Here is an 18,017-nt window from a genome sequence, read left to right as displayed (position 1 = left end):
CCATCCATGTCCTAAAGATCTACACTGTGTTGGGCTCCACACATGTTCTCTTTCTATTCTTCATGCAGCTTCTCATGTTCAACACTGGTGACCATTGTGTCCCTGTGTCCCTTGCATGTGACCTCTCAGAAGGAGAGTTTCATTAACTGAATGTTGGAGGTTGTAATGACTAGCACAGGGGATTGTTATAAACACATCATGTAAAAAACATGTAATGCATCAAAAGTGACTGGATTGGAGCATTAGTGGATTTCCAATGAATCTCAGTCACCTAGTTGTTCCTCCTCCCACAAACTCCCATACAGCACCGTTACCACAGATTGTTGTGTATTAGCCTGCCAAGAACAGTAATGTTGTAGCCAATGGGAACTAGAGACTGATCTGGCCCATGTGAGGATAGCTATTGATTGGCCACAATTTGATCCAAGGACATCTTTCAGGAGTTTCTCCAACTCTGGCCCAAAGAAGATAGATACTAGGGAAGGTATTTAGAATAGTAGTTAAGAAGCCATTGGGATACTCACATCCCTCATCAAAGAACCTATGTTCAAGTCCATGCTCTGTGCCTGATCCATCTTCTTTTTGATGCTCATCTTGGGTGCCAACAGGTGATGGTTCAAGTAAAGTTCCTGCCATCTTACTGGGGAAATGGGATTTAATTGCCAGTTTTTGGCTTTGACCTGGCTCAGCCCTGACTCTTGAAAGCATTTGGAGAATGGATTAATGAATGGAAGACCAATCTCTCTCTCTCATTTTTAAATAAATGTAAAAAATGAAATGAAGAAGAAAGATATTTCTTTGCTTACTACTAGTGCTAACTAACCTTACATGATAAAAACACATTCATTTATTCCATGGTTTTATTCATGCTTGTTTAGATATACTCAGAGAATTAACTATCATGGCTGGGAAACCCATAATTTATTACTTCAATGTACGGGGCAAGATGGAGTCTGAGCGTTGGCTCTTGGCTGCAGCTGGAGTAGAGGTAAGTTTGGCATGAGGTTATCTTCAGTTGAATCTAAAATTGACTGCATCAGATGCTTTTCTCACATAAGCTAGGAGATTTTTCTCACTGAATAAACTATTAAAGTAGTGTTGATAATTACAAAGGGATTAGCAGATTTGATTCAGTAAACTAATAACATTTCTTTTTATCAGGGAGCAGATTTATTTAAGTAAATTTGGGCCCGGCGCCATGGCTTAGTGGCTAAAGTCCTCGCCTTGAACACGCCGAGATCCCATACGGGTGCCGGTTCTAATCCCGGCAGATCCAATTCCCATCCAGCTCCCTGCTTGTGGCCTGGGAAAGCAGTTGAGGACTGCCCAAAACCTTGGGACCCTGCACCTGTGTGGGAGACCTGGAGGAGGTTCCTGGCTCCTGGCTTTGGATCGGCGCAGCACTGGCCATTGCGCTCACTTGGGGAGTGAATCATCAGATGGAAGATCTTCCTCTCTGCCTCTCTTCCTCTGTGTATATGTGACTTTGTAATGAAAACAAAATAAGTCTTTTAAGAAAAACCCCAAAAAACAAAAAAATCAGATTTATTTAAGTAAATTTAAGATACTATTCTTAATATTTATGGATTTTATGTGCATTTGAATTTTAAACTGTAAGAAATGATTTATGTCATATTTTACAGAAACTGTAAAGAACACTGATTAATTCATGACATTAGATAGTTATTAATGCTTTGGATATGATATTACTTTAAACAGATCTTACGATTTAGATAAATACATTGAATATTTAAGGGTAAAATATTACCATCTATCGCTTATTGACAGGGATATTTTTCATTTAGGGAACATGGCAATGTGTACCACCTAAACTTAGATGGCACAGATGTAACAAACTCGAGCTGCTGTATGGCCACCTGTGCACAAATCTACACAGGATCTACTGGACTGAATCATGTAAGCAATTGGAACATAGCAGTATGAACTTAAGTATCTAAACATATCCAAATAGAGAAAGTATACAGTGAATATGGTATAAAAGATAGAAAATGGCAATAAAAGATAAAATATGAAAAAGGGCACTGACTGTGAGGGGAGCCTGCCTGGAGGATGCTCTGGGTAGCTTGTTACTGATGAACTTTGTTCATTTAGTAGTTGTTTTGCTAAGTACCTAGTGAGTGCCATGTTCTAGGGCAGATAGGTTGTGAAATGCACAGCACACAAAAGTGGCAGGGTCCTTGCGTTTGGCCTGTCTGCACAATTCTGAGGGTGCAGACAAGTAAACAGGCAACTAAAAAGAGAGATGGAGCATCTAAAAACCCAAAGTCATACTTAAAAAAATGGGGGGGGGGATTTATTTGTTTTACTTCAAAGTCAGAATTGCAGAGAAATTTTCTTTTTTTAAATTGATTACATTGCATTATGTGACAGTTTTATAGGTACTGGGATTTTCATTTTAGTATTTAGCAGTTTATAGTGTTGAAGCATGATTTTGCTGAACCTGGCTGTTTTTGGGTAGTCTAAACTGGCTTATAACTCTAACAAGACATGTCAACAGTTTAGGTGACCAGTTTTAGGAGGGGTGTGCAGAGAAATCTTCAATACCCTAGTGAGGAGTAACTAATCTTTGTGTCCCACCCAGTGAGTTATAAGTGCATCCCCGCTGACCGTTTCCTGTCTGATTCCAAGCCTTCCTTGTTGTTCTCTATCTCTTCCAGATTTTTTTGTTTCTTTATTTGTTTTGAGGGGTTTCTGGAGCAATCCTGATGGTCATTATGAGAGAGGGTGGAGACCCAAAGTCGGAACCAGGCAAGGACCAGAGACAGCTCCTCTCCCTAGTCCCGAAGAAAATGTACTGTTCTTCTGTTTCTGCAGACCCTCAGAGCCCCTGGTTATCGTTCCAATGACCTTGGATCCTACAAGGAAGGAGTTGGGCTTCTTCCATCCCATGTGGTAGATCCAAATGAGGGTGGGTGACCTCAGAGTCAGAGAAATTTTCTATCTGCTGGTTCATTGCTCAAATGGTTACAACAGCCAGAGCTGAGTTGATCTGAAGCTGGAAGCCTGAAGTTTCTTAAAAGTTTCCTATGCAGGTGCAGGAGCCCAAGGACTTGGACCTACACTGCTTTTCCAGGCCATTAGCAGAGAGCTGGACCATAAATGGAGCTGCTGAGACTCAAAAACTGGTGCCCATATGAGATGCCAGCACCACAGGTAGAGGATTAGTGTGGTACACCACTGGGAAAAGCCATTCTTCAGTCTAACGCTCTCCCAGCTGAGCTATTTCAGCTTGGGAAAAGCCATTCTTGGCATCAAGGCTGACAAATGTGTTAGTGTTTGCTGAGAGCTGATCTCTAAAGATGTCACTTAAAAAAACAAAACAAAACAAAACAAAACCCCAAAGCCACCACCACAACAAAAAAACATGGCCTCAGCCAGATGGTGGGAACTGAGGTGAGGCTTTTCCTGTCCAGCCAGTCTTGTAGTCTCTCAGTAGTTTTTGTCTCTCAAGTCGGATCAGAAAAGGAGAATTTTGTGGCAAGGTGATTTTTAAAATTTGTTTCATGTACTTGAAAGGTAGAATGAGAGAGAGGGAGGAAACAGAGAGGAAGGGAAGGGGGGAGGGAAGAGTTACTTTTGTCTGCTTTTCATTTCCCAAATTCTCACCACAAGCAAAGCCAGAAACTCCAACAGGGTCTCCCAATGAGAGGCCCAGACATTTGAGCCAACATTTATATTCATTCCCAAGATGCAAAGGGAGGAGTCTAGATAGGGAGCAGAGTGGCTGAGATGCTAACTGGCATCCTGATAGGGCATGTGATTGTCTCAAGTTATGCCCGCCTAAGGTGGCTCCTGGTGCAGGGAAATTCCAGTGCACTTTCTGCAGCCTCCTAGCAGGCTGTTCTCCTGAACCTGGAATTGGTTTTTCTTGATTGCCTCATGCTGTGTGGGACTTTAGTCTCATCCTTGTCTCATGCTGTGTGGGACTTTAGTCTCATCTTTCTCAGTTTTATGAAGAAACAGCACACAAGCAATCACAAACACAGTAGTTCCATTCCAGGTTGGTTTCCCTCTGTAAATGTATAATAAAGTTTCACCATCATCCAGTCCTTAGCTTTGTGATTATAGACATACTCAGAGCTGCTGAGGGAAAGAGGGTGGCTCTGGCCACAGCCCAGAGCTGTTACTTCTTTACCCTGGCCCAATGGGAGAAGATGATGGGCATGAGTCAATTGGACCTCTTCTCAGAGTACCTAGTTGCTCTGTGAGATCCAGGTGTTACAAATATGCTCCAACCATGACCCATTTCATTTGTGACTGGACTCCTGTGGCTTGAGGCACAGGCTCTGTATTTGCAAAATCTTCACTAGCCATTGACCCATGCCATATCTCATGCTGGGGGCACCAACGTTCTCGTCTCACCTCACATGAAAACAATGTTTTCCTGAGTTCCCAGAACCCACAATTAGAAGCACAAGCAGTACATTTGTTCTTATTACATACCCTGTCAAATCATGGACAGTGGTGAGTCAGGGTGGAAGGGAAAGACAATATCTAAATGACCAGCAATGGGCTTTGTGGCCTGTGTGGCCTGTGTGCTTTATTCTAAGGATTTAATCTAAAATTCTCAAAAGGCCATGAGCAGCTTTTGACCTTCACCATAACATGTGTTACATAGGGGCCATTCAACTTTAATAGAATTAACTAACAAGGACCTACTTATTGCTTCTTCTTCCAGTTTGAAGAGAAATTTTTGAACACCCGTGAAGACTTGGAAAAGTTAAGAAATGGTAAAAACAAGCATTTAAATAACTTTGATTAAAGTATCTTGTAGATGGTTAAATATTGTGCAATTTCTATGTGTTCATAATGTGGAATCTGGTGATGGTGAAAGACAGGGAGAAAAGGGTGTGTATGAGAGAGAGATTGGTTAAAGTGTGAAAAGTGAGGCTCTTGAGCTTCTGTCTAAGAGGAAAAAGAGCTAGACATTCTGAGTATTGAAGAACGAATCACTCCACTGCACTGGGATTGACTTACTTTTCTCCTGCTTTCTGCACTGTGAATGAGGTGCATTAGGCTCAGATTCCCACACTGCATTCCCCATCTGGGAATCACGCGTAGATGACAGGAAGAAAAATAAATCCAGCAGTCTCTCTGAGTTCTTTTCTGTTATACACGTGACAAGGTAATATCCTTAAAGTGCATTAAGCTTGACTACTGTGATGGTGCTACATTAGCTGGAAGTCCAGGTTGGAGTGTGAAAGGAGAGAGAAAGTAAAAGAAGTAAGGAAAAGAAGGATTTCAGCAAAATACAAAAGGTTATTTTACTTGAAAGGCAATCCTTAAGTTTCAATTTTGTTTATTAAGTCACTTCAATAAACTTTTTTTTTTCTTTCTGATAGAGTGGGAACCATAAATATTACACTATCTGTTTTTTTCTTTTTTTTTTTCCCAAAAGATGGATAATTGATGTTCCAGCAAGTACCCATGGTTGAGATTGATGGGATGAAACTGGTGCAGACCAGAGCCATTCTCAACTACATTGCCAACAAACACAACCTGTATGGGAAGGACATGAAGGAGAGAGCCCTGTACGTGGTAATGACATGGGGTCTGTTGAGTGAGCAGGACCCACAGCAGTGGGGATGTAGATACACACCTGAGATCTACTGTAGCAGAGTCTTGTGAGGATGAGGGGAGTATTTGTGGGGTGGATTCAAGGAACTGTGACCATAGATGCAGTGCAGTTCATGGACACATTCCAGAGACAGAAGCTTCCAGACACTGCTGAGCCATGAGGTGAGCAGTATGGAAGAAGCATGATTTCAGGTGCACAGACTTACAGGAGTGAACAGCTTGTGAGAAGGGCAAGTTGTCTGCGGTGCTAGAAGTGAATAATCTCTTTTCTTTCCCCTACTTCCAGAGGGAAAAAATCCAAGTTGCTAATTTTCGTTTTCTAGGAATTATCAGAGTGATCTCTAGACACCCACGACGCCAGCCTATCCCATGGATGAGTGAGTAGGTAATAGTAGTGCAAGCACTAAGTCCAAGTTACTGCAGGATATTTGAAGAATTTCATACAGGACTGAGGAAGTCAAGCTGAGCACTGCCAATGCTTGAGGAATCTCCTTTTTGTTACAATATTGCTTGAATGAAATAAATCTGTATAATTTCTTTAAAAATGACACATAATGTCAGTAATAACACAGAAATTCTACTTCTAGGTTTATAGCTGTGCAAAGAACTATGCGTCACATTTTATGAGAAAAAAATTTGAGTGGTATAGGTATTTGGCACAGCAGTGAGATCATACTCGGGTTCCCAACACCACATATAACCATGCCTGAGTCCAAGTTCTGACCCTGCTTTTCTTTCCAAGTTTCTTTAATACATACCCACAGAGAGAGCTGTTGGAGGCTCAAAAGGCTTGTTTTCTGCCATACATGTGAGAGACCTAAATTGAGTTCTGGGTTCTTGAGCTTTTATGTGACCTAACCCAGACTGGTGTGGACATCTTGGCAGTGAACCAGCGGAAACAATGCCTTACTTTGTCTGCCTCTCTTCTCCTTTTTCTTCCTTTCTCTATCTCTGCCTTTTATATACAAATAATAGATTAATAAATAATTAGAAAATTGGAAGAGGCCTAGTGCATTGACTCAATGGTTAAATTCTCACCTTTCTTTTTTTTTTTTTTTTTTATTATTTTTTATTGGAAAGGTGGATATACAGAGAGGAGAGACAGAGAGGAAGATCTTCCATCCGATGATTCACTCCCCAAGTGAGCCACAACGGGCCGATACTATGCCGATCCGAAGCCAGGAGCCTCTTCCGGGTCTCCCACGCGGGTGCAGGGTCCCAAAGCTTTGGGCCGTCCTCAACTGCTTTCCCAGGCCACAGGCAGGGAGCTGGAAGGGAAGCGGGGCTGCCGGGATTAGAACCGGCGCCCATATGGGATCCCGGGCGTGCAAGGCGAGGACTTAACCACTTGCGCCACCGCGCCGGGCCCTAAATTCTCACCTTTCAACTGGTCCCATATTGGCACCAGTTCATGTTCTGGCTTCTCTACTTCCTATCCAGCTCCCAACTTGTGACCTGGGAAAGCAGTAAAGGGTGTAAAGGGTGACCCAAAGCCTTAGGACTCTGTGTCCATGTGGGATACCCAGATTAAGCTTCTGGCTCCTGGCTTCAGATTGGTTCAGCTCCAGCAATTGCGGCCGTGTGGCGAGTAAACCAGCAGATGTAGTATCATTCTCTCTGTCTCTCTTTCTCTCTCTAAATTTGCATTTTCAATAAAAATATATGAATCTTAAAAAAGAAAGTTAGACAGACTTCTAATCCTGGGCATTTAATGACCATCAAATGCATATCCAATGGGACAGAAAGACAGCATATGTGAGATACTGTGGCAGGCAATCCCGCATGGAATGAGCTGGAGGCCGGGTCTTCGACTGTATGAGCCATGCTATATTTGTGTATAAGACACAGCACGGCAGAGATGAAATCTCTACTGGTAGCATTGGTTATAAGGAGTGATTCTGCCACATTTTCCTATGACACTGATTGGAACTGCATATTTGTCCCAGGCATAGCAAACATTTTATATACTTATTTATTCTTTATGTCATCTCAGAAATATTAATGTGTAAGTAAAGGCTGTGGCATAATGATTAGCATAAGAAAGGTCCCTCAGAAGGTGAATTCCTTTTGACCTACTTATATATCATTCTGTTAAGTTTTTTTTTAACTGTAAACTCTAATGTAAGAGGCATGTGACTGTTATTATCTTGTAGGATTGATATGTATGCAGAAGGCATGGAAGATTTGACTGAATTAATTCTTCATCACCAATTCCTTCCACATGAGGAAAAAGAGGCAAGCCTTGCTCTGATTAAAGATAAAGCAAGAAACCGTTATTTTCCTGCCTTTGAAAAAGTGAGTGGAAGCGCTTCATCTTTAAGGGCATTAAGAATTTAGAGGTTGTCTTAGTCTTGAAAAGTATATCTTCACAATGTGAGTTACTGTACTGAAAGTACTGGAGACTGGGTGGCTCTAACCATGGATGTTTAATTCTCCAGTTCTGGAGGTGATTGCAAGGTCAAGGCACTGACATCTGACATGATGAGTGCCTGTTCTTGGTTCACAGATGGCTTACTTCTGGATGTATCCTAACATGGTAGAGAGCTCAGAGTTCTTTACAGGCTTTTAAAAAAGATTTATTTATTTTTCTTGGAAAGGCAGAACAGATTTAGAGAGACAAGGAGAGACAGAGACAATGATACTCCATCTACTGGTTCACTTGCCAGGTGGCCACAATGGCTGGAGCTGAACCGATCTGAGGCCTGGAGTCAGAAGCCAGGAGCCAGGAGTTTCTTCTGGGTGTCCCATGTGGGTACAGGGTCCCAAGGTTTTGGATCATCCTCTACTGCTTTCCCAGGCCACAAGAAGGAGCTGGAAGGGAAGTAGAGTACCTAGGACACAAATTGACACCCAAAGGGCATCCCAGCACATGCAAGGTTAGAATTTAGCCATTGAGCCACCCCGCTGAGCCCTCTAGCAGTCTTTTCCCGCTGCTTTTTCTTTCTTTTCTTTTTTCTTTTCTTTCTCTCTCTCTCTTTCTCTTTCTTTCTTTCTTTCTTTCTTTCTTTCTTTCTTTCTTTCTTTCTTTCTTTCTTTCTTTCTTTCTTTCTTTCTTTCCTTCTTTTAAGGGTGCTAATGTCATTCCCAAGAGTTTCATCCCCTAAATCTGACCACCTACCAACAGCAACCCTTTGGAGGTCAGGATCTCAACACAGGATGTCACTGGGACTCAGAAATTCAGTTGATCACAAAAGGCAACAGAGAAACAGTGACCTGGATTTCCAGGACCTTCCTTAATATCAATTTAGCACAAATTCCCAGGAAATAGCATAGAAAAAGAAAAAGAATAGCACTTGAAAAAGAATTGTATCAGAAAAGCTAAAGTTAAATTTTGCCAGTAATATTTAATTTACTGGAAACCAATGTAGAATACTCTTTTAGATAAGATTTTGAGGGTATTGCTAGAATTTGAAGTGTAGAAGTTGCTGAATCATGTGAGAGGTTGGGATAGACCATGTAGAAACCCAACTATTTGAGTCAAGGCAATGTGACAAAAGCAACATCACAAAATATGCAAATATCATGTGTAGGGAGACAGATGAGCAGCTGGCCATCAGGAGAAAATATTCCAAATGTTGGAATTTTTTTTTATGAAAGGTAATTTGGATATTTGAAACATGATTCACAGGCCATAGAAATTTTTTTTTTTTATCTTGAAATTAACTGCTATGGATTTATTGAATTTGGGTCTCACCTTTGGTTGCCTTGGGAGAGTCAAACCAAATGATTTGGCCAGCTTTATATGGCCCACGTGTCAGATATTGTCCATTCCTGATACTGTTTCAGGAATACACACTGCAGTCTAAATAGGGAAGTTTGCAGAGAGAGTCAAGGGGATGGATGAAGTGATATTCAGGGCAATTATCTACAGAATCTGGCGACATAGCTGTCAGAGTTTTAGAAAAGTTGTACCAAAATAAGGAAATAAAGTTCTGTAATTTCACCAGTTAATTTCTATATAGTCTTTATATCTTCTATCTTGAGGTAAACGAATATATCAAGAAATTATATTGTGTGAAAGTCACAAACCCAAAAATATTTTGCAAGAGATGTGAGATTTATGAATGAAAGGCCAACTGTTTAATTCCTAAGGGATAGAGCATGAAATCAATGCTTTCTTCATACATTGAGAAGAAGCTAGTTCATTGTTTGGTATTAGACCTTGCACAGTGAATGAAGGGATGAAAAAGTGAAGAGGAGCCAGATCCTCAAATACAGCTCTTTTCCTGGTACTAACGATTTAGCGCATGCTCACATGATGATGAGCCTCCAGTAGCCACAGTTTATTACTAACATTCTCTGGAATCTAAACCCCAGAACGTAAGTGAACAAATATATTACAACATAGCACATGGGGCTGATCTGTTTTTGTACCAAATAACTAGTATTTCTCTGTACATGGAGTCTAATAAGGTCTTTGCCAAACATTATTTGTAATTGTTTCTAATGATGATGTCTACTTTAATTTCCTATTCATTGTGATTTAAATATTGTCAGAGTGTTTTCATAAACATTTGATGTTAGTCTAGCCAGAATTTATTATAAAGTCTTACCACATCTAGGCTAGAGAGATTAAAAGCAAAGTTTAATAAACACAAGATACCAACTGCCTAAGTAGCAAAATTAACCTATTTTGTTGACTTTTTGCTTATTTACTTATTATTTTTTCCATATTGTTTCCTTCATGTTTTAAGGGGGGCATTAAGGGAGAAGGCCCATTCAATTTCCCACCCTCCCCAGGTCCCGCATGTAGGGTATGCTCTGAGGTTCTTGCTCAAGTGGATTTGATATTTCACCAGTTATGAATTGCTGCCAATCTTGCCACTCCAAGCACTATGAGGTTCTTGAAGAATCCACTGATTGACTTGGTCCATCATAGAGTCTCTGTTTGCCCCATATTTCGCTGCCAAGATGTAGCTGAGATGGTTGGTTGACCTGTTCTGTCTTCTCTCTTTTCTTGGTTAGGGTTCTGAGTCCAGCATTTTGATTGGGGAGATCTCCAACTAGTCTGTCCTTCTCCTTCAATTAAACGCTGTAGTTTCAAGCACTGCAAAATCAGTTACAGATAGCAATGCAGTTCACTCACAGACAAGAAAGCTGCAGATGAGTAACACTGTAGTGAAAAAGTATGATGAATATAAATTGCACCCAGATCTACTTCAGAACCTAGAGACAGAGTGGGAAAAAGATAAAACTATTGAATCTGAAATATTCTTTACGGGGAGAGATCTGTAATGGAGGAGGAGCTATTATCCATGGGAGATTGGAGAGAGGGCAGAGTGAAGAGGTGCATCCCAAAATGCCAGGGCTGCACCCTTCAAGGCATGGGGCAGGCCTAGTGTAGCAGGAGCTAAGCCCTTAGCACACTGGGAAGGTGCAAGTGAAGGTGGGTGGTGTGGATGTCACAAGGAGGAGGGAGTGAGAGTGAAAGGGAAGTCTGAACTTTCACTAGGGAATAAGCACAGCTCCTTTGTCACTGCCCTTCATGAGACAGGGACCTGAAGAATGATCTGCATCTCCACACCACACAGGGAAGCAACAGAGGTGAGACAGACTGGAAGAGATCAGAGAAGAGTAGCACCCCGGTCTGCTTGTGCTGTGACCATGTTCTGATTCCTCTAATTCAGGTGTTGAAGAGCCATGGACAAAATTACCTGGTTGGTAGCAGGTTGAGCAAGGCTGACATTCACATGGTTGAACTTCTGTACCACATGGAAGAGATTGACCCCACCATCATGACCAGCTTCCCTCTGCTGCAGGTGATCTATCTATCTATCTATCTATCTATCTATCTATCTATCTATCTATCTATCTATCTATCAATCATCCTTTTTTTTTTCTGAAGGTGATTTTACTCCTAACCTCTGGAAGATAGGGCTCACATCTCCCACTTGAAATCTCAGAATGTGGAGAGGGTCTGGGACTAAGGCTTTTCCAGTTCTTCACATTTCTCCTTGTGATTCCAAAATCAAGCTTCAAGGTCTTACTTTTGTTGCATGAAATATCTTGTTGAGCAAGGGAACTGTTAAGGGAAACCATCCTAGAACATCAACCTTTAAGAAAAAGACTCAGGGCCCACCATGTCTTTCCCTTATTCCCTCTTCCTCTGTGCTCTGCTCCCTGTTCTGTATTTCACTGTGATTCCTTCCATCCCGGGGTGTCTGTTTGAGCATGTCTCTTTCCATGTGATTTCTCTTTCTCAGCTCTGTCTCCTACAGTCAGCCCTTGTATGTGACTTTCCTCACTCTCCAATCCTACAAACCTTGCCTCCACCTCTTAGTGTGGGCATTGGTTGTGATTGGCCCTTGGTTAGCTTTTAATGTTTGTATCTTTCATTCCATATCAATTCTTTAAAATTTTTCATGTTACAGATAGCAATGTTGGGGACTTCTAGGTCTTGGTATCTGACACATTGATCTATTGATCTTCACTATATTCTGAAAGAGCCCAGAAGGTACAGAATTAATGTGTAAGGAGGAATTTAGGGATAACTGGACCATGAAGTCTTAATGACGCATTGGTGGAATATGCTGCAGAGCTATATTTTCTTTTATCTTCATTCTCCTTGGGGATTTGTTTGTAAGCCTCCATAATAGTGCTGTTAGGGGGGCCCTGTTCTGTGTTTAAGATGGATCACACTTGCTGGGCTGTGCCCATGTTGGGGGTAGGGTGCTCTTTGGTGTGATCTGTGCCCTCCAGGTCCTCAAGAGCAGAGTCAGCAGCCTCCCCACAGTGAAGAAGTTCCTGCAGCCTGGCAGTCAGAGGAAGCCGCCTGTGGATGAGAAGACATTTGAAGAAATAAAGAAAATTTTCATGTGAAAGAAAAACAAGTTCACAAAACAATCTTCTGAAGTTATGTGTCAATGAGGTCCAGTCCCTCTGTACACTGACTCTTGCTATTGAGAAACTAACAAATGGGTTAAAATTGTGGTGATAATGAAATACTCATTCTGAGTACACTTAATTAAAATTTATTCCTTTTGTTCAGGACCTGATGTGAAATCAGATTCCCAATGTCCTTCTGTCCTATTTATTGAAATAAATATTGCAGGGGGAAAGAAAATGCAGACTATTTGCTTTAACTTTCTTAATACTAACCGATGATGTCTGGCATATGGTCAGTGAAAGAATCCAGTGTAGAAATTCGCTTCTGAAAGTCTCAGGTATGCCCAGGATATGCCTTCCATTCTGAGGAATGGCATAATGAAAGCTTCCTGATATCTTTCCAATACTAAAAGTATGTTTTCTTATTCAATATCAAAGCTGTTAGGTTATCCATGGACTCAATGCTCTAGGAGGTGAGAAATCTAACAGATACAACCTTTGCTCTCAGGTGATCCTATTCTCCCTTGTAATGCATGTGCATCTGACCCCTTTGAGAATGTCTGGGTTTGGCACCTCGAGTTCTCCTTTTCTAGAGTGAGGTTCCCTGCAGTGGGAGACAGGATAAGCGATTAAATAGACATGGAACTCAAAATGGAATTAGCATGATCAAAGCATGGTCACATCAATCATAATTAACAGTTTACTTAGTCTCAAGAAATACTTAACAGCAAAACATACATCACTATGGATCACTTTCCTCTGTGGCCCTGGTACATTGCTCTCCTTAGGTGACTAGTTGTTCCCACCTGGCCAACTCAACTACCCATCTTGTTACTTCCCAAGGAGCTTAGTATTCCCCTTTTGCCTTCATAGATCACTAGGAAACCTCTACTAATACTTGAAGGCCACTGAGTCTCCTTTACTGTACTTTTAGTTCTATTGTATGTGTCTTCAGTGTTTTGTCACAACTGGGTAATGACACCAAGCTCAATTTCATGCAAACACCTAGGGAGAAGCATGGAGGCATTGAAAGTTCCTTACATAAGCTACATACACACTCTGCCTGATTCCATAGTCATCTTGCTATTCCTTTTTTTTTTTTTAAGATTTATTTATTTTTATTTGAAAAAACTGCTTCTACAGAGAGAGAAGAGGCAGAGAGGTTCCCATCTTCTGGCTCACCCCTCAATTGGCTGGCTATAACAGCCAGAGCTGAGCTTATCCAAATCCAGAAGCCTGGAACTTCTTCCAGGTTTTTCCCATGGGCCATCATCTACGTCTTTCTCAGGACATTAGAAGAGAGCTGAATCAAAATTAGAGCAGCCAGGACACAAACTGGTGCCCACATGAGATGTGACTCTCTAGGCAGAGGATAGTATATATGCTACCATGTTGGATACTCTGTTATTCTATAATGTGTGTTTATTCACACATATCAAAAGCTATGCCTGGATGTTTCTGGGTACCAGTGCTAATAATCTGATTGTAACATAATCTGTACAACATAATTGAAGCTTTTATGGCTTTAGTCACAGACTGCTCCAGTTTAGGGCTGGAATAAATGGTGAGTGAAGGCTAGAAGACTGACACTACTGCACTCATTCTACAAAAAGTGTTAGTGGAAGCTCCTTCTCAGCTTCTCCCAGATCTAGTGACCTTTGCATTCCATGTTTCTGAGACTGTGGCCATATTACACACATCATTCTTTTCCACCTCCTCACCTAACCTTTTTGGGTATTCATTGCCATCTGTTAAAAGCACAATTGACCTTGGATTTACTGCTTTCACTGATAGTCCAAAATAATCTTATTTTAATTTCCATAAAAGTTACATCTGAAAAGGCTACTTTCCCAGATAAGTTCATTCACACACACACTTATGCACATACTCGTGGGGTTTTGACAGGATTTATCTTCCAGGGGTTACTAGAATGAACCCATTCTTAGGTAGAATGAAAAAGTTTATCAGCAATTGCTGATGTGAGTTATTTTTCCTTCTTTCATATTTGCTAGAATTTTTCTACCCCAAATTTTTGAATTATTTTAATTACAGGCTCTATATTTTCAGATAGTGTTCACACCATGAGGACAAGAGTTAAGCAAGAGGCCTCAGTGGTCTTCTACAGGTGTTCACCTTCCAGCCTTGCTAACAATGGTGATTTTCATCTTAGCTCTTTATCCACCTCATGAAGTCACCAAAGTCTTTTTCAAAAAAAGCCAAACCCTTCCTTATGGCAAAAGTAGTGCAATTTATCTGATTTTTTTAAAAACTTTTTTTGCTAACCTTGAAAGGAAACATATTAACTAGCTTTCTCCTGATAGGAACATGACTTAGCATTTTCCTTCCACTCCAATGAGAAATCCTGTGGCCCAGCAGTTTCTCTCTAACTGGACTCTGCCCCTTGCAACGAGGATGGTTTACTGTAGTGAATAAATAGCTGATTAGCACATCAGAAAACTGCTAATGAGTTTTTGGCCAAAGACAGTCTTCTTATAAGGTAAGTACTTGGCTACTAAATTTTCCTGTGTTTCCTTACATTTTCTTCTCAAGGTACCCAGAAAAATACTCTAAAATATGTTCTTAGCAGAAGGAAAGGTTATTTATGGTTATTCTATATCTTTACAAGGTATTTCAAACACTATTTCTTCTTCCCCTATTGAATAAATCTTCATACAAATCTAAAAAAATAAAAATGTAGGAAACTAGAGCATGAGACTAGGAGAAAAAGAGATAATGGCATTTTAGACAACTGAGAATACTCCCTGAGCAAAAAGAATGTGAGAGTTCATGCTATAGCAGTTCTTTCTCTATAACAGTTATAAACTGTGATATTGTGACGCTATGGAGGCTGGGATGGGTCAAAGGTAAAATTATTTCTAGTAAGAATGAATTGCTCTGAATGTAGAGCTAGACTCTAATTCAGCCTTAGCCAATGATCAGATGACAAGTTTAATTCTCTCTGAAATTCAAGCAATTCTTGGATAACCTATGGAATGGTTAAGGTGGGGTATTTCTAGTCTGGTATGATTACCATTTTCTGATTGGTTAATTTTTTGGGGAGAGGTATGATATGTCCATAGTAACATGGTTAGATGTTACCTTGGTTTCTCTCCATCTGATTCTGTAGTGCCACAACCATTCATATCCCTTTATTATGACAATCAAAAAATGTCACAAGGCATTGCCAAACATCCTCTGGCATTCTGGTTGCAGAATCACCCCTTGCTAAGAATCACCAGGCTAAGTGCCCAGACTCAGAATAGATGAGGAGAGAAGTAAGAAAACTGCTAGAGCATATAACTTTTAAAAAATTATACAAAAAAGTTGAATGTATAATTGAATTAGAATGTTAGAGTCAGCAATGTCCTGAAATAACCTGTGATATCAGAAAGAAAAAAATAAGTTCTTAGAAAGAAAATATTGTGGACGAAAGTGAAATTCATTGAAAATCTATATATCAGAACAACTAGAGTCTAACAATTCACAGGAAAAACACAGCACTCATTTATTGAAATGACAGTGAAGAAAAAACTGTTGTAAGATGTTTGTTAGTGAAGATCCTAGTTTGAAGGGAGTGAAGGGAAACATTCATAGGTGCAAAATCTACTGAAGCTGCTGGTTGAGATATTAACCTGGCAGGTCAGGATCACCTGGACACAAGGGGCAGGATACCAAGACTGGTATCTTGTTCCTTATGAATGTTTGTTACAGTTTGATACACAGGAACTGCTAAATGAATGTTATTGAGCAGGGTTTTATTTGAACTTTGGAAAAGAATAAATTGAATTCCCCTATACAGCACAAATAAGGAATTGTAGCAGGCTAATAAAATTTCTCATTTTTTTTTTTTGTTGGAAAGTGAGATATATAGAGAGGAGGAGAAGCAGAGAGAAAGGTTTTCCATCCACTGATTCACTCCCCAAGTGTCCACAACAGCCAGGGCCGAGCCTGATCCAAAGCCAGGAGCTAGGAACCTCTTCTGGGTCTCCCATGCAGGTACAGGGTTCCAAGGCTTTGGGCTGTCCTCTACTGCTTTCCCAGGCCGCAAACAGGGATCTGGGTGGGAAGTGGGGTAGCTGGGACATGAACTTATACCCATATGGGATCTTGGTGAGTACAAAGCAAGAATTCCAGCCACTAGGCTACCATGCTGGGCCCTCAATGAAGCTTTTAAAGAGTTCTTTAACAGGTTGAGACTCAGGAACGGCATGACCCTGTCTTTGCTCTGCTTCCAACTGTAAGTTGGTTAATGAGTTCTAGATGTGAAAACTTAATGCAGGTCATTTGAGAGAAGCAGAGAGGATGTGTAAGTCTCCATAATGAGCAGAAAAGCCCCGAGTCTGGAATCAGAAGGAGTTAGCTTCCACTTCCAGTACCACCTATTCATTCTCTCTCTCTCTCAATTTTGAGACCCCTGAGCAAGAAAGATATTAGGAGCTGATGACCCAGAGTTGTAGTAGAGTGGAAAGCCACCCCACAGCAGCCCTCTGTGAAAGAGCAGCATGGGAGGGTGATTCATGGCAAAATATTCAAGCTATGCTCCTTCATTGTTGATCTACCAAGACTGCACTGACCTTTGGCCAAATTCTTTGCCAGATCTTTGGAAATCTCATATTTGGAAGCACTGGAAAGTTACTGATAAAAATGTTATCATAAATATTAAGCAAGATCAAGTTCTATTTACTTTCAAAAGGAAGTTTATCATGGAAGCAGATTAAGTAATCCCTGAACTCTGGACCTTCACAACTAAACACTTAGTTTAATTGGGTATGAGTCTCAATGGTCCTTTTCGTTCTGCTAGTCAGTGTCACTTCAGTTTATAAGAAAGCACAGGATACATCATCTCAAATGTAAGAGTGATGATTTATGTGGTTATATTTATTTATTTATTTAAAGATTTATTTTTATTGGAAAATCAGATTTACAGAGTGAAGGAGAGACAGAAAGATCTTCCATCCACTTGTTCATTCCTCAAGTTGCCACAATGGCTGCAACTGAGCTGATCCGAAGGCAGGAGCCAGAAGCTTTTATCGGGTCTCTCATGTAGGTGCAGGGTCCCAAGGCTTTGGGCCATCCTTTACTGTTTCCTAGGTCACAAGCAGGGAAATAGAAGGGAAGTGGAGCATCCAGGATTAGAATCGGAACTCACATGGGATCTCAGGTATGCAAGGTGAGGACTTTAGCCACCAGGCTAATTGGGCCCCATGATTATAATTCTAAAAGACTTTTACTTTATAAAGATTAGATTATTGAGCTCCACATTAAGAAATAATTTTTTTTAATTTGAAAAAACAGAGGGAGAGAGACAGAGAGAGATATCCTTCATCCACTTGTTCACTCTCCAAATTCCAGCAATGTCTCCAATTGAGACAGGTTGAAATCACAAGCCCAGAACTCAATGCAGTTCTTTCATGGGTGGCAAAAATTGGCCTAAGATCTTGAGCTGTCACCTGCAGCCTCCCAGCGTGCATTTAATAGGAAGCTGCAATTGGGAATAGCTGGAACTCAAACACAGGCAAAACAATACAGATGCAGTGTCCCAAGTGGTACTTTATTCCTATATCAAATAACTGTCCTGCATTCCACATTTTAAA

General features: G+C 40.7%; 1 pseudogene; it reads left to right on the top strand.

Moving 5' to 3' along the window:
* The first annotated feature begins 901 nt into the window (after positions 1-901).
* LOC121158428 lies at positions 902-12,417 on the top strand (annotated as a pseudogene).
* Positions 12,418-18,017: the final 5,600 nt, after the last annotated feature.

The sequence above is a fragment of the Ochotona curzoniae genome, unplaced genomic scaffold (assembly GCF_017591425.1).
Source record: "Ochotona curzoniae isolate NIBS_2020 unplaced genomic scaffold, NIBS_Ocur_1.0 contig_3819, whole genome shotgun sequence".
Classification (NCBI taxonomy): domain Eukaryota; kingdom Metazoa; phylum Chordata; class Mammalia; order Lagomorpha; family Ochotonidae; genus Ochotona; species Ochotona curzoniae.
The sequence above is the reverse complement of the archived record's forward strand: the minus strand, read 5'-3'. Positions and strand labels throughout refer to the sequence as shown.